An 18287-nucleotide genomic window follows, 5' to 3' on the forward strand; every position below is an offset into this window, starting at 1 on the left:
ACACTCCCAAATTTTAGCTCAAATGCACACTACATACATAAACAAGAGAGAAGTTTATGTTTTGACTTGGTGATTTCAGGTTTAATCTATAATTGTTGCTCAGTACTCAGCTGCTAAAGGCACGGAGACATGATTGTGTTATCTCTTAATAATGCTCTCACAAGTCTTAATGTGGCAAGCTTATAATGGTTTGCCAAAGCACACAAGATTTTTTTCTATTTTTACACTATTCTAATTGCAGAAAGGGCAAACTGTTACTGGCTCTATTACCCACATTTCCTAAGAAAAAATTTTTAATTCCTCAGTGATTCTCAGTCCTAGATCTCCTACATCAGTAACTCTGAAAGTTGAAGTCATGGCTCAGTCAGACTTCCGCACTGTGCCTAGAGTACTGTCCAGGGCTCATTTAACCTTTAGTAATAATATCAAACCTAAATTAGGCTTGTGTTTGTAGAAGAGAAAGGACGAAGCATTGTCACATTCTCCTCTGCCTGAAGCTTAGGGTTGGCTGCCAAGGGAAGTTGGCCTCACTCAATCTCCCTTGCAACCCTATGTAACCAGCTAGAAGCCAAGGGAAGTCAGCTAATCCTAGCAAGTGGAGCAAGGGTTGTGGCCCCGCTCTGGGAACATGAGTGTGCTCAGGCCGTGATCTAAAGTATGGGCAGGGGGAGAGATCCAAGAGTATTATATGAATGCCTGCTTCTTCCTCTGAGTAGGAAAAATCATGGGGAACAAGAACAAAGTGAATAAAGGGATGATTAAAAAAATGAATAGGCAAAAGTACGTTTAAATATGCTGGGAAGGGAGCTAGCGAGAAGACTTCAAATGTGAAATCTTCAAGCTGAAAGAAGTTAAAAAGAATGGTTTGGATCGTGCTGCTGCCAGCACCACTGAACACTACAGCTTTTTCTCTTTGTCTTTTCCAACACCCTCCCTACCCCCTCCGGAGCCACCCCCACCCCCACCCCAGGCCCCAGCTTACACCACCATTGGTACATTTCGGCAAAAGTTGCTATCTCTTCCCCAAGTCAGGAGCAATTTTTCTTAAAGGCATCTAACTGGTTAATACATCTTTACAATAAACAGTCTAGAAAGTGTAAAGAACTGAAGAAATAAATTAAAGTGGCTTTTCATGGTTGCTGGGGGTACCAGATTGACAGCTTTGGAAATGGATAGCTGCTACCGCTTCTCCCAAGATAGATACATCCCGATAACAGAGGTGGAAGATTCCCCAACTCCTCCTGCGATAGGCCTTCACCTTGATAAAGTAATGGCTGAAAGGAAGAAAGAACAAGGCACCGTTTCCAGCCAGTTTGCTGACACTGCTCGAGAAGAGCCATTTAGCACTGCGGCGATGGGAGTATTTTCCTGACGACCAGCAAAATAGAGGCAACTCGCTTATTTCACTTGGAACAGCGAACAGTTAAATCAGATAGTAATAATTTTTGACTACCCTCAACTACACTGGATTCAAAATGTTGAACTTAAAGTGAAAACGAACTTGAGTTTCCCATTACAATTTCCCAAAGCCATCTAGTTCCCTAACAGGCCCCAGCACTAAATCAGGTAAGGCAGTATAGTGTAGCTATTTTATCTGGTTCTTCCAAAGTTATTTGAAATGAGTACTCTGCCATCCATGAAATCAAATGAATCTCAGGGACATTTCTATTTATGCAGTGTGAGAGGGATCTTTCAAAAGAGAAAGGAAACGCATAAAAAGGGATGGAAGGGTTCCAAGAGAACAAGTAACGTGCCTTTTCCTTTCTGAAAGAAAAGCAGCACGTACCTATGAAAAATGGAAGGCACACGTTAAAGAGGAGCCCTAACATCATTTATTTATGTGCTGAACCTAAGAGCCACTGATGTCGTCTTCATCACATAACCCTAAAATGAGCAGAGACCGATATGACACGGCCATCAGATTATAGGCAGTCGGTGTAAGAAAACATATGCTTTGTTTATCGTGTGCTTTCCTAAATAATCATGCACAGCTTCCTTTTGTTCCAAGACTCATTCACGCATATAATGAGAGTTCCAGCAAGTTGAAGCCTCTTGTGCCTGGTTCTTTTCAGGGACTTGGAAACCTGCAGCCACCAAGTCAGTAGTTTTCTTACACTGTCAGCGAGGATTTAAAAAAATGCCATCGCTCCAATTCCCATTAGCAAAAAAACAACCTTCCATCTTCAGCCTCTTCCATTAACCCTCATTAACAGTTTGCATTTGCTCTTAAAACAACTTGTAAGCACCTAGGGTGCTGCCAGGGCAGAAATAGGTTGCACTGCCTACAGTCAGCAATCCGCTTTTTCCTGCAGCCGCCTTGCCGCCCAGAGCAAATCTCCAGCCATCCGTCCATGGACCTTCTTCTGGTTTCCTCATGTGTTTCAAGCTTTGTCTTGTCTTTGTTCAGCTATTAGTTCATTAATTCACTAATCTGTGGAACAATCATTTCCCGAGAGTCTCCACAAGCCCTTCACTTGTCCTACCAACAGGTTGAACCAAAGTCATGATGAAATATGTATGGGGGGAAGGTACTCGAATGGAGACCTGGATTATATTGTCATCTCGGCTCTCCCTCAATTATGTGACCTTGTGCAAGTCCCTTGCTTTGCCTACATCTAACCCACTTCCAGTGAGTCAATTCTGGCGCATCACAACCCTCTGGGGGGCTTCTGGGGCGGTAAATCTTTATCAGAGCAGATGGTCTCGTCTTTCTTCTTCCCAGCGTTTAATGGATTTGAACCAAGGAGGGCTAGCAGAATCACCACATCGTTCTGTTCCACATAGAGCGAAATGTTTACCACTTCTTCACCCCAAGAACTCAGTGCAGACTGGCAAAGCCATATCAAGGTGGTAAAAAGTTAGAGGTACCCATTCTAGCGCGTTTACATTTTCAGTGGTTGAGCACAGGTGACCCCCTAAGGAACAAGGGGACTCCAACGTTCGTATTCAGGGAACAGGAGAATGTGTTAGAAGAAAGGTGTTCAAATTCCATCCACGTGTGAGACTGCTGAGCTTGAACATTCGCCTACTTGTTGTCTCCAGTTTATTCTCTCCTGTTCTCTAAAACAGGAGCAGAGTCCAGCTGACAGGCCACAGAAGGCTGCGAAACCATGCGCACTGGCTGGCCTCGCGCATCCCCACAGAGAAGCAGTTCCACTCATCGTACGTGACTAGTGTGACTTTTGAATGATTTTATAAATAATCCGAATAGCCCTCGGCAGAAAAAAAGTGTCCCTACCTCTTCTCTAAAACCTGCTGCAAGCAGGCTCGCTCTTCCCCAAGTCCCTCAAAGCTGCACCCACCAGGGTGACTAGTAGACTTTCACGGAGAGGAAGCTAAGCACCGATTCTCTGTCCTCCTCTCCATTGGCTCAGCAGTGGCAGTTGACATACTTGACCAGCTCCCCCTCCTTTATACACGTTCTTCCTTTAGTGTCTGTAACCTGTTCACCTCTCTCCATAGTTTGTTGGTCACCCATTCTCAGTTTTCTTCGTTTGTTCCTCCTCTTCTCCAGGACCCTTAACCTTCGAGTGCCCCCAGGAATGTTTGTGACTTCTTTCCCACAGTTCTTTGGTCTCCCAGTCAATCCACGGATATTAAATTCCAGCTAAAGGAAAACAAATTCCCAAATGAATATCTCTAGCCAAGAGCTCTTCCTGAACTCCACGTTCATATAGCCATGTGGCTACTGGATCACTAAATATGTGCGTCCCTGATGTTCTTGCCCAAACCCACTCCAATTAGTTCAGATGGTAGAAGTTCCGTCTTTTATAGGCTCTGTCGAAAAACTTGTGGGGAGGGGGCACACGTCCATCCTCCCTTTATATCTTTCACACCCTACACTTAGCCCTGGTGGTATAGTGGTTACAAATTACGTATTGGGCTAATTGAAAAGTCAGCAGTTCGAAGCCTCCAGCCACCCCATGGGAGAAAGGTGTTTTCTATACCCATAAAGAGTTATGGTCTTGGAAACTCGCAAGGAAAGTTCTACCCTGTGGTACAGGGTCCTCTGAGTCAGTATCAACTTAATGGTAGTGAGTTTTGGGGGGAGTCTTATTTTCTTTTCTTTTTGGGTTGGTTATCTAAAGACTCCTGGCAGGGCTATGGATTAGACACTGGATGGCTAACTGCAAGGTCGGCAGATCAACCCCTCCAGCCACTCTGTGGGATGAAGAGGAGGCTGCCTGCTTCCATGAAGATTTGCAGCCTCAGAAACCCTACACAGGTCACTGTGTCAGAATCAATCTGGTGACAGTGGGCTATAGACTGCTAATATATAAACACCCAGTCCCTTTCCACTACTCTCATTGTCACCATCATGCTGCAGGCCATTATCATCTTTCCTGGAGAGCTGCAATCAATTGCTAAGGTCTCCCTGATCTTCCCCTTAGAATCCTTTTTCTACACAGACTCAGGTTGGGCTTTTGAAACCATAAACTCGAGCCCACCAGTGAAGCATCAAAGGTGTCATGAAGACTTAGAAAGCCTTACATGATTCAGCTGCATAATCCATCAGATTCCCCTTCTGCTATTAGCTCCCTTGTCTACTCTACTCCAATTCCTTTGATACCTTAAACAGGCCAGGCACAGTCTTGGCTCCGGCTGTTCGGCTTAAAGATAGTTAAGTGGCGCGATATCTCAGCTCCTTCAATATGAGCCACTTCTTGCTTTCTTCATGAATTTTACCCTGACCCTCCTATTTAATGCTATAAACTGCCTTATTCAGACACTCATGATTCTTTGTACCCCCCCTTTTTTTTTTCATGGCATTTATGGTGTTATACCATCAGCCACTCCAGGGAGAAAGCTTTCTACTCCTGTAAACAGGTATGGTCTCTCTCGAAAACACACACACAGTAGTTTGTTATGGGTCAGAATTGACTCGATGGTGGGGACTGCTCTACATAATTTCATTTTTTGTATGCAGTGCTTGTTTTCTCTTTCTCTGTGATGTACTAAAAGTAACAGAAGAGCTGGAATCATTTTATCTTTGGTCTTTGATGTATTCCAACTATTCAGAACCCCATTCTTGCTTGAATTTTAACTCTGTGTACACAGAGCAAACTATTACCCAGTTCTGTGCCATCCTTACAATTGTGGTTATATTTGAACCCATGAAATTGCTTAGTATTTGGCAAATAAACAAATGAGTCAAGGAGTGAACAACAGTATGAGAACTGAAATATGAAATAATAAATATAATACAAACTTTTCTAATAAACCAATAACTGTCCAATTCTTCCACCCTCTTCTTGACTATGTGATGCTACTGATGGATGGAGCATCTTCAGAATTCGTTTTTCTCCACGTGACTACCCCATTACTTTTATGTAACCGAATCCCAGAGCAAGGTATAGCCTTCGGTTGGAAAGACATAAAGAGCTCTGGGCCCATCTTCGGTGACTTCTGGGGTAAAAGCTATAAAATAAATAACTTGTGCTTCTTCTGTTAGACGTGCAAAAGAGAAGAGTAATAGCTAATCAGTGTTGAGCTCTAAATATGTCAGAAGTTATTCTAAGATTTCATACGCAACATTTTCCCCTTACAACAACCCTACCACCTCATGGCACTCCTCTCTCCCTGCTTTTGCATGAGATTCCTGGGGATAAGATTCAGACAGCAACAAATGGTGAGAGTGGTGCAAAGGAAAAGACAGGAACCAAAGGAAGTAAACAATGACCCTTCAGTTGCAAAGGCAATGTGCAATTTCTGTCAAGCACAACTGCCAAATCTCCGTGAAGCCAGGTTGAAAAAGGGTTTAAGTTGTTGTGTTAAAGGTCAAATATACAAGGATAATTAGATTTCTCAAGGGTGGATCACGGAAATTGCCTGCTTAGAAAAGAATATAGAATTTTCCCTGTCATGTCGTAAATTTGTACTTACTTGCCAATGCACTTAAGCACATTTCCAAGTACTTTGGCTTGCAGTTTAATCAATTACTTTTCATATTTTCTGTTACTAATCTTTTACAAACTTAATTAGCATGACAAAAATGTGACTAGCTTTTGTCCATGCTCATCTCAGTATCATTTCAAATAGCTTCTTTATCACGCTACTTCCCCATCTCCATAAACCAAGCAAGTAATATAATTTCAATGAATTTCCTTAAAACATCACTTTCTACCCACTTCTAATCATGGTAAATTTATCAAAGTCAAAGACTTCCACTTCCTGCAGATGTTTTCATCAGTTCATCTCTATGCATTTATTGAATGTGTTTTGAATTGCAGGCACGCTGCTAAAACTCATAAAAGTACAATCCACTGTCCTGAAATCAGAGATTTTGCTATGTAATGGTAGAGGGGAAACCAGTTAAAATGAAAAGTTTCATATAAAAGTCCTCATGTTAATTTAAAAAAACAACAAAAACAAAACATAGAACTGTCCCATTGGGTTTCCCTGTGTGCAAGGCTGGAATCTTCATGGAAGCCAAACCCACATCTGTATCCCACAGAGTGGCTGCTTACATCCAATCACAAACCTTTCTCTGAGGAGCCGGGCCCTTGAATGACACACGACCAGGACTCCTTTCAGTGGAAAGAGGACAGTGGGTTGGTTTGTTTTTAAAATATTGTTGCCGGCCTTTTCTTTTTTACTCTTTATATTATTATTATTACTTTCTTCTTTCTGTTTAATTTTGGTTTTGTTTATATATTGTTTATGTTAGGTTTCCCAGTTTCTGGACGACAGAAGGAATGGATGATGGATGAATAGAGACAATAACCACTGCAATGGCTGAGCGGGGGTGGGCCAGGGGGAGGGGAGCAGGATGTGAAGGGAATGGAGGAGCAAACAATGAATGCGGCATGGGGGAGGGACCGCTTTAACTGATTGTGATGATGCACATACAACTCTTTTGAAAAGGGACTTAACAATGGGCATGTATGCTATGTGAATGTTATATCAAGAAAACTCCTTAAAAAAAGAAAAGAAAAGAAACCAAAGCCAAAGTTGACCAAGGCTACCATTGAAGGAAGAAGAGTTGTTTTAGGGGCATTGAGTTCATGTGAATGGCTGTGGAATTATCTGGAAAAGGATATCAATAATGGTTGCGTAACTGAGTATATAATCAATGGCTCTGAAATAAGCATGTAGAAGATGTTGAAGTGGAGAATGTTTTGTTGTGTATATTTTTCATACAGGTAAAATGTAACAATAAATACACTAATAATGAGTACAATGAAGAAGAAAATATGCTCAAATTGACCGTGGTAATGACTGTCCAACACTTCTTGATATGATTGAACTTGGAAATTTATGATATGTGGAATTTATGATATGTGGAAGAAGTGCCAATAAAGCTGTAATATAAAAAGAGATGTGTAGTCATGGAATGGAATAGTACACATACAATTTTTAAAATTAATTAGATTTAAATGGATCGATAAAAATATACATTAAGTGAAAAACACAAGCTTCAGAAAGATATATTCAGTAATTATACTATTTGTATTATTTTTCAAAAACAAATCACAAAATATCACTATTTCTAACGAACACATGGGTGTATAAGAAAAATTTTAAACCTGGACTTGAAGACTATACACCAAATTCAGATTAGGGGTTTCTTTTGAGAAAGGAAAAGGCAAGTGTGATTGGAAAATATACAAAGTGAACTTCAACTTGGAATACACTCCTCAGTCATCCCTGTTTGTATGAGTGGGTGAGGTGTTATTTCTTTTATTTAAAGGAAAACAATACTGATATTTTTCAAATGATACATTTAGTTGGTAACCACTCATGAGTAGTGGTTATGCATTAGGCTGCTAGCCATAATGTCAGTAGTTCCAAACCTGCCAGCTGTTCCTCAGGGAAAAAAATGAGGCTTTCTACTTTCATAAAGAATTACAGCCTTGGTAACCCAGAGGGTTTAGAAGGCACCCAAGTGGTGCAGTGATTAAGAACTCTGATGCTAACCCGAAGGTTAGCACTTTGACCCACCAGCCTCTCAGTGGGAGAAAGATATGGTTGTCTGCTTCTATAAAGATGACAGCCTTGGACACACTGGGAAGCAGTTTCGTGATGCCCTATAAGTCACTAGGGACAGGAATTGACTTGACATCAGTGTGTTTGGAGGGCGGCAGGATACATGGTTAAGCATTTTTATCTAAATGCCTTTCAGAACTTGAAGGCAAAAGACATTTATAAAGGAATAAATAAATTCATGTGCATATGTAAATATATGAATATATAACCATAGGGATAAATGTCTGTACATATATTTATAGATTAAGTATTAAGGTAGCAGGTGGACATTGAGCCTCTACTCAAGTCCCCCCTCAATGCAAGAACACTTTGTTCTAATAGCCTGGAAGTCTGTGGTGCTCACCTTTCCAATGCGATCTCTGAAGACAAAATGGGTGCATAAGCTAATGTGGAGAAGAAAGCGGATGGTGCACAGCTATTCCAAGATATAGTGTCTGAAGTTAAACAAGCAGCCATCTAGCAGGGAAGTAACAAAGCCCACATAGAAGAAGCACATCAACCTGGGTGATCAGGAGGGTAAATGGGATCAGGTATCAGGCATCAGAAAACCCAAAACAAAAAAACATTTGGATGCAAATGAGGGGGGTCAGAATGGAGACCCATCTGTAGACAATTGTACATCCCCTCACAGAAGGGTCACAAGGAAGGGACGAACCAGCTAAGGTGCAGAATAGAACTGATGAAACACACAACATTCCTCTAGTGCTTCCTCTCCCCGCTCCCCCATCATGATCCCAGTTCTATCCTACAAATCTGGCTACACCAGAACATGTACACTGGTACATACAAGAGCTCTCGACACATAGAATCCAGTACAGATAAATCCCTCAAGACAAATAATGAAAGTATCAGTTCCACGAGAGTAGGGGGGAAATGAGGGGAAGGGGGAACCAATCGCAATGATAGACAAAAAACACCCCCCTGGGGGGGTATAAAGAACAGAAACATGGGTGAAGGAAAATAGCAGAGGGTGCAAAATATGACAATACAAATTTATAAAGTAACAAGGGCTCATGAGGGTGGGAGGGGGTGGGGAAGAGGAGCTGATACCAAGGACTCAAGTAGAAAGAAAATGTTTTGCAAATGTTGATGGTAACATATGTACAAATGGGGCTTGATACAAGTGATGTATGGATTTTTGTAAGAGCCCCCAATAAAATGATTTATTCAAATTAATAAAAATAAGTAAATGAATAAATGCCTTTCAGCTTTTAAAATGAAAGAGGAGTTACACTGAAAATGTCACTCAAAATGGAAAGGACATGCAAAGGAGCACATTGATGGGATCAGAGCTCTGAGCAAGTGCCAAATGAGCGGTACGCAGGAGGGGCTGTGAAGTTACAGTGCAGAGAAACCAACAAATGGGGGGTAGAGAGTTTGGTAATTTTACCACAAATTCTAAAGAATAAAAAAAAATCATACAGCCAACGATGAATGAGAAGGGCATTCAAAGCAGGGAGGAGAGTAGAAAGGCAAGAACACGGAGCACTTAGTGGAGACAGCCTCCCGAGACTGTCTTGAGGGTCAATTTTAACTCGGGTCCTCACTAGCTAGAGGAGCAGTGGTGATTCAAGGGAGTCTTCCTGGCTTCCCAATGGAAGACTGGGTTCAGTTTCCAGCCAGTACACATAATGCACACTCGCCAACTCTTTGTCAGTGAAGGCTCAGCTGTGCTGTGAAGCTGAATGTTTTAGCAGATCATCTATACTAAAGCAGACCAAATTAGGAAGAAAGGCCTGGTAATTGACTTGCAAAAATCCATCAGCAGGTGTCATTGTGCAGGGACCAACTCTACAGCAACTAAGAACAGCAATGATCCTAGGTGAAATCACTTCATTGATCTGAATTTGTGTCTTCACTTACAACACAGAATAATAATCTTTTCTTGGCTTCGTTATTTTTCAGGGTTGAGAAAATGTATACGAAGATGTCTGATGGCTAAATTTACCCCTTCAAAGGACTTGGAAGGGATTTTTGCAAATAAAGGATCATAAAGCTTATGGAAAATTCTCTCAAAAGCAGCAAATAAAATTAGGACAAGCCAAAAAAGAACTGCTACAAAATCATAGGAACCTTTATTAAACAAAAATATCAAAATTTGAAGCTATTGCTTCTGAAAGTAGTACTTGCATGTCTCTAACCTTCCCCTCTAAAGAATTCTATGTTCTTTAAGACTACAGGAACAAATTCATAGACACTCATGTGTATAAGAAGGAGCTTTATGTACAAGAGCAAACTGAATACTAAGAAAACATTGCAATGTAGTCCAGACCAAGTCCATAAGTCTGATATTAGGCCATATGTCCAATACCAAACTATAAAGTCCTCTTCAGACTCATAAAACACAAGCAATGACGCCAAATGCAGGAAGATCACAGGCCAGTGGGTGAAAAGTCTTGTGGATCCAGCGGCAGTGAAAGTATCTCAGCGCTGGCAGGGGTCTCCATGTGGCTCCTTCAGCTCCCAGTATCTAGTTTAGCTCCATGTGTCTTATCCACAGGAATGTTTCACAGGGAGTGAGTGAATGTACCAATCCAGTGAGCTCTTTATTTTCTTAGCACCTCCAAATGAGGTCACCAAGCTACGATTTGATTGACAGGCTAAACTCCACCCCTTCACTCTTAAGTCTCAAATTGACAACAGATTATGTAACTACCAAAGCCCACCCCTAGTCAATTTGACACTTACATACAACTCATTATCTATAGATAACTTTCAAACAATAATAAAATCATATCTGTACCTAACAGGATAAAATTAAAATGCATGCAATTCAATATGTGCCACCCTCATTTAAACATAAGATTCTATAAGTGAACAAAACAAAAATATCCTATGCCTAACCATTGCAGTTACACCTACACCTTCATCCTATAAGTCTATGAGTATATTGCAGCACCTATGAAAGCTTGTAAGCCAACCACTTTATGTCTTTATCTTCCCCATTTTTGTTATCCAATTACTATTCTGCCCGCTTACATCAATCCAATACTTTAAGGATATAATCATATTTTTTGACATGAAGAATCTTCATCCCAAATGGAACTTTGTGAAGTCTTCATGCATAAGCAAAGCCAAATTAGGACAAACCATCCACAAATTTAGCAGCAATATGTACCAGTTCACTGGCTCAAAAATCTTCTCTTCATCTGGTCAGGTTCTGGTCAACTCAGTGTGGGCTGGCATACTTAGCCTCACCTGGGTTCCCATTGGCTGCCTTGCCTTTAGACCATGGGTCCCATCACTAATTCTCAACAACCCTAGATCCCTTGGGCTAGATCATGAACTTCAGACCAGTCAAACCACTGTCATCATCTCCTGTAGTTCCTATAAACCAGGTCCACGTATGTCAGTGGCCAGACTAAACCCATCTCTTCATTGTTACATTTTTCTCACTACAACTCAACAAGTGGATCCAGGTGGTCACCTAGAAACAGCCTGCCCATAGGCTCCCTTTAACAGTTCAGTCCTAGAGAGGAGAGTTTCTGCAGGGCTCCAGATTTTGTCCAGCTTCTGACAAAAACCACCAGTTCAAGATTCAAAGAGCTAAAGAGTTCCTTTTTCTTCATTCTATCAACAACCCCTAAGCAAGTCTCTTGGAATGCAAATGTCCTGAGTCCTCCAAAGCACTGGGTGGGGCTTATCTTTTCAGAGCCTTCTTTCCAGGTATGCCCTAACCCATTTAAAGATTCAAATTTTAATGGCTGAAGGCAAGGCTTACAAACTCTTTATTTTCATGCTTCCCAATAATCATTTTCTATCAATCATTATATCAACAATAAAAAGCAGAAGAAATTAGCATAAACAAAGTAGAATCAGATACTCATCTCAATTCTTAAAACAGTTGAGTTCAATCCTTATCTTTTTTATTTTAATCCTTATCTAAAGTATTCTATTGATATAAAATATGAGATTAGGCCACTGACAGCATCAAGCCAGAAGCCAGGCTTTCTGTCAGCCATTTTGACCATCTGTCAGCCATTTTCCTTATGCAGCTCTGAGAAATTCAAAGTGTGATTTTTGTCCCCTGAGCTCAAAATATGCCTTAGCCACATTCATTTTCACCATTTCACACAGGAATAAACAAAGACAACAACCAAAGAAAATGATCAAAACTTTAACTTTCCATATTCTTTCCAGAAAACAACCCAGTAAACTGCATGGCCATATCTGACCTCTGGCTAGCCAAAGAAGAAAAATTACCATGAAGTCGATAGCAAATGCACATCCACTCTCCATCTTTATGATTTGTTTCTCTAGTACCCCACTCCCAAGGTGCCATAATGTGTTAGTCAGGGTTGACTAGAGAAACAAATTCATAGACATTCATACGTGTATAAGAAAGAGCTTTGTATACAAGAGCAATTAAATATTGAGAAAACTTCCCAGCCCAGTCGAGATCAAGTCCATAAGTCCGATATTAGCCCATGTGTCTGATACCAATCTATAAGTTCCTCTTCAGACTCACACACGCATGCAATGATGCTGAGTGCAGGAAGATCACAGACCAGTGGGCCGGAAGTCCTGTGCATCCAGTGGTGATGGAAGCATCCTGGCGCTAGCAGGGGTCTTCACATGACTCCTGCAGCTCCAGGGCCTCGTGTAGCTCCATGTATCTTTTCGATAGGAATGTCCCCAGGGAGTGTGCATACGTCCTGCCTCCAGCAAGCTATTTATCTCCTTAGTGCCTCCAAATTAGGTCATTAATCTGCGACCTTCACTCTTAAGTCTGACAACAGAATATGTAACTACCACAAGCTATATGGAAAATTCTCTCTTAAGCAGCAAATAAAATTAGGGCAAGTCAAAAAAAAGAATTTTTATAAACTCATAGGAAACTTTATTAAACAAAAAAAAAATCAAAATTTGAAGCTATTGCTTCTGAGTATATCCTCCATCTAGGCCCACTCCCTTCTGAAAGTAGTGCTTCCATATCTCTATCCTGCCCCCCCCCCTTTCTGCCCCACCAAAGAATTCTGTGCTGTTCGATTCATGCCATGTCAAAACAGCAGTCTTAGCATCCTCAAGGGATTCACATCATATGCTCTTTAAGCATTCTTTGACTTTAGGGCACATGAAAGAACTGTGAAGAAGCACGTGCAGAGCTGTGGGGTGAATGAGGGTAAGGCTTCTCAATGAAATGGTTATAGGATGGCTTTCGCTAAATTCCAGGAAGAAGCAGAAGCACTGTCATATTAGGAAAAGCTCAACCTTCCAAACTTTTTCCTCCCCAATGCAGTGTTAATTTCCTTAAAACACCACAGTCGGCCTCCACGATCACCTGGTGCCTTCAAAACAATCTGTAAGATGATCACTTTGGAGTCTCATAGTTGTCATAACGACCTCTCCGCCTTGAATTTAACGGGACCAAGGGATGCTCTCAGAAGCCACTTTTATTGAACTTTTATTCAAAGCACCGTAAAAAGACTAAGATTGGGTCTGAGAGAACTTGCCTGCAGCCATCCACTAATTACAGCCCTGTCGGAACATGGGTCCATGCATGTCTGCACTGGAATCCTGGAAGCAACACTGGGTCACTTATACTCACATGATAGTGTATGCAGTTACAGCTGCGAGGACGGTTACTGCCCATAGTATCGTGTGAGTGTAAGTGGAAAACTAACTGTTCAGCTAGGGGGATGACGATTATTGACTGAGACCAAGACACGGGTCTCCTACTCTCTTGGCTCAGTGCTCTTTTCACAACCCCACACTGCTGACTGGGAACTTTAGCACTACCCTAGTTTCAAGAGCCTGGTGGCCCTGCAGTGCGGTACTCAGTTGCTAGTCGAAAACCAAGCGGCTCCGCAGAAGAAAGATGCAGCTTTTGAAGGAGAAAGACTTGGAGATCTGTCTTTGGAAATATTACAGGCTAGAAAACTCTCTGAGGCAATTCTCCTCTGTCGTGTGGGGAAATTGAGTCACGGCACTCTCTTCCTGGGACTAACGACTTCAAAACAGCGAAACGCCTTCCAGGAGTGCTGAGCAACTCACTGAACGTGGATCCAAAGCCCTGTCCTTTTCCGACATGCGCAACAATCTCAGGCACTGGCTCACTCTGTGTTGTTTGTTGTTCTCTGAGGCTTGAAATATCTGATTATTTCATATATCTTATGCATAACCTTGCCACCTACAATTATGAGGATGGCACAAGACCAGGCAAGTGTTTCATTCTGTTAAACATGGGGTCACTATGAGTCGGAATAACACAGCAATAAATAACCTTGGAACAATCAAAGCTGGAACTTTCCGTAAATTGACTTCCAAGCTGTTGAGTCAGCCGCTGCCTGAAATTTAAAACAACAAAATTGTATCGAGGAGGAAGTTAGGAGGCGTACATGTTCAATGCCTGAAGTCAGGAGCTGCATTTGTTTACAAAAGAACTCAGTATGCACAACTTTGCTAACATCTATTGATCAAGAATTCACAGATTTTCTTAATAGACTAACATATTGTTCATTCTATCCAAGATGTTACAAAAGCAAATTTAAATAGCATTAAAAAAAAAAACCTCTTCATGAAACTTAGACTACTGTGTTATGGGAATGACATATATTACTCTGAAAACCCCAAGGACTCTCACCATAGCCAAGCATCAGTAAAAGGAGGCTGTGTCCAACGTGGTTCCCGAGCTAATCTCTCTCCAAAGTAGATTGATGGTCCCATGCCACTCTACTGAGCCAGATGCAGCAAAATCGAAACCCACATTTGGGCAAATGAATTATTTTTCTCAGTGAGATTTTAGCAACCATTATCACTATCCCAGGAAGTTGTCCTTTCTCGGCAGTAAATTGCTGTCGAAACTGTATTTTCACTTTCAGCACACATTTCCAAAGCTCACTGCTCGGCATGGAAGGGAAGAGGCATATGTTGCTTCTCAACACCACTCGCTTCAGACAGCTGAAAACCGGGGGGTTGTCCAGGCCACAGGAGCAATCAGCACACACCATCCAGAAATTCCCTTGCACCAGACAGCGTCAGCTAAAATGCCCAAAATATGCGCTGATAATAGCCTACTCTTTCATACTTCACATGCTGCTTTTGTCTGCCACCAACCCTTCAAAAGTTTTTCAGGTCTCTTAAAAGCCACACCAAGCCTCCATTCCTCTCCTATGCACCCTCTCTCCCTGTTCTCCTCCTCCCTCTCACCCCGCGCCTCCCACCCTCTACTTACACAGATCACAGAGATAATTCTGATTCTATCCAGGTTAGTTAATGATATTTATTAAAGATACAGTTTGCACATTGTTATTGGTGTATAGACATGTAGACAGAAAGCAGTTTTTAAATTTACTAAGAAAACATCTGAGGGAAAATTTCTGCACAAAACCATAGGCCAGGTTGCTTCTAATGGTTCCGATTTGGGTCTACAACTTCACAAAGGAGCCAGCGAGACAATAGGCTAAGAATCAGCCATCCTCCTAATGCAGTGTCCTTCCAAAACGCATCAGAGAGCAAAGAGGAAGAGTAAAATGCCCCTCTCTATCGTCTCTAAAGAGAGGTATTGCCCATCTCTGAGAGTATCTATCTAGTGTCTTCTATAAAATCTCCCAAGAATTACAGGCATAGAATAAATGATGTCAGGAAAAGCCATAATGTTCTTTCCTTCTTGAAAAATTCTCAAATCAAAGGAATCTTTTCTCTTTCTGTAGAGAAGCAGACACAGACAGTACAGCACATCTAATGATGCTTTGAAGGCAACGTATTGAAGTTCATCCCCAAAGACAAGTTAGACAGCAGCAGAGAAATCTATGGGACTTCGATTAGCCATCACAGTTTTTCATTTTATTTTTTGATTAACTTTTTTCATGCATAGCTGCAAAACACTAAACAGAATGAAAGTCAAGTTCCTGTAATTAGACTAGCTTGCCCAAGGCTAGAGAAAGAAAGACAAGCAAAACCTGGGATTCTAGTCCTAAGTAACATCCTCCACATGATAGAGTTTCTTCATACATTTTTAAATTGAGCTTTTAAAGTTTTGTATGTATACATAGAAATGAGTAAGTGTTTCTGTTAGAAAAATGTACTATTGTGCATCAAAGTTTTCATTTTCTCTTAAACATACCTCCCCTTCCCCTACTACTCACATTTTAAAGTATAAACTACAGAGAAGTGTTGAGGTGAGGAAGGAAAGAAAAAATATATGATGAAAGCTATATGCAAAGATAGCTCTTTCAAAAGCAGTATATAAATTTGAAAAGTACATGGATTAAAATATCATACATACCAAATCATATTCTCTGGAATGTTAAATTAAAAACTAGGTGTTGTGTGACTATTATTTGCAAGACAATATACCCCTTTAGGAAACATCTGATTAGAAAAAGAAAAAAAAAGACAACCTCACTGCCATGGAATCCAGGTTGATTTATAGTGACCCCCTGTGGGTTTCTGAGGCTGAAACCCAGTCTTTCTCCCACAGAGCTGCTGAGGGTTTCGAACTGTCAACCATGTGGATCACAGCTCAATGCATAACCCCTATACGACCAGGGCTCCTTATTAAAAATAAAGCACACTTAAATTTGGCAAAGTTTTTATGTTATCTTTCAAGTCAATAGGTAAAAATATCAACTGAATAATGAAACAGTTAAAGTGTATCCAAAACAGTGTTGATGAACATATGACTCACCTGAAGACAGGTTTGTGGTGGATAACATAGTCTCTACCTTTGGGCTCCAACATTTCCCATCAATAACGTATGTAAAATACACATTTAACACATCAATAACAAGTATAATAACTAAAGAGAATTGTTAAATGGTAAACGAAAATTAATTAATTAATTAATTAAGATCCCAGAAGGACTTAACAGACTAAAATAACTTTGTTTTCAACTAAAATTTAAAAGTGAAAGCATAATTCTATACCAGGACCCAAAAATCAAATATGAAATTAGAAAATGGTAGGCGATCAAGAGGTAGGGTCCACATTAGAGAGACAGACTTCATATTAGGGAACTCTTGTGGTTTGAATCAATTTAACTCACTAGTCCCTCTCTGGTTGCTTATCTTAAACATTTGCTGAACAAACCTACCTCTCAGTTGTTGGGGTGTCTATGTGACTGAATGTCCCTGCAGTCCCTTCTAAGCCGAAACACCTCAGCATGAGTCAGGTGTAGAATGCGGCCGCTGTGCTCAGAGCTGCTCAACCCAACGGGCTGCTTTGCTCAAGTCTAGGGTTCCCAGTTTTAGAGAAAAGTCAGAAAGCATTCATTGGATACCTATTTCATTGTCTAGCAGCAGACTCTGCTCTGTATCCTCAAAGAACTCTCAAACTAGAAACAAATCATAATTTGCCCAGAAGCGGGTGGTCAGTGTGTTGTTCACAGCTCTGTAAGTCAATAACAGACAGTTGTCGGAATCTAACGCAGTGTTTTCTCAATGTTACCACTCAGCAGATATTCTTTAATGAATGAGTGAAGTAGGTTCTGTCTGGAAGGGAAAAGAATTTAGGAGGGTAAGAAAGCTCTCCTTTATATTTAATTTCTTTTTCAGTTTAGAGAATTATACCTACATGTGTAGCTCCAGAGAGTGTAACCAAGACCAAGAGTTTAAGGTGACTGTGACACAAATTTGAGTCTTCTGTCCAAGAGAACATTCCAACAATTAGAGCCACTGAAACAAAATAAACTTACTTAAGAACTAGTGACTGCTCCATCATGCAAGTATTCAACAAGAGGCTACATTGGTCTGTAAGGATACTGGAGAAAGAATTCCTACACTATTTGCCAGGCACTGGGAAATTGGACTAGATCAGGAGGGGGGGAAAAAACCACTTTCCATCTCTGAAACACTAAAACAAGGATATTAGTCCTGATATTGGATATAGTCCTGATATGCAAAGCCTATATAATAAAGGCATTCACACCAGATGCTGAGAAGCTAACGTGGGTGGCAGCATTTGGTTTAAACAGTCAAAATCAAACAAGAGAGAAGATGAGATTTTTTAAGTTATTCATGATTACAAAATTAGCAATGCCTGATGGTGGTATTTAGAGACATACAGCTGGGTCTACATGGCTACCTCAGAGCAGGGGGACCTGCTAGAAACCTCTACTAAAGAGTTTCACTGTGGGGATTGAAGGGAAGCCGCTATCCATTGGATGGTTAATTACATAAAAGAGATTCTTCTGGTGGGCTTCGCAAGTGAACACAATTGCTTCGTAAGTAAGGCCCATGTAGCAAGCCCCAGACTCAAATGCAAATCTCTCAAGGCAGCAAATCCCATATGCTGACCTTGAATGAAATTAATCAAATCACATTAGACCTAGACCAGAATAAAAAGTGCCTGCGTGTCTTCAT

The 18287-nt window shown here is 40.9% G+C and overlaps 1 long non-coding RNA gene across 1 annotated transcript in view; it reads right to left on the reverse strand.

The window, feature by feature from the left end:
* The window catches only part of LOC142436803 (uncharacterized), a 117936-nt gene extending 103062 nt beyond the window's left edge, over positions 1-14874 (reverse strand). The window contains exon 1 of the long non-coding RNA XR_012782125.1: positions 14570-14874. This is a non-coding gene — a long non-coding RNA (uncharacterized LOC142436803). The remainder of the gene's footprint in view (positions 1-14569) is intronic.
* Between the last annotated feature and the right edge of the window lie 3413 nt (positions 14875-18287).

This window comes from Tenrec ecaudatus, chromosome 1 (genome assembly GCF_050624435.1).
Source record: "Tenrec ecaudatus isolate mTenEca1 chromosome 1, mTenEca1.hap1, whole genome shotgun sequence".
In the NCBI taxonomy this organism is placed as follows: domain Eukaryota; kingdom Metazoa; phylum Chordata; class Mammalia; order Afrosoricida; family Tenrecidae; genus Tenrec; species Tenrec ecaudatus.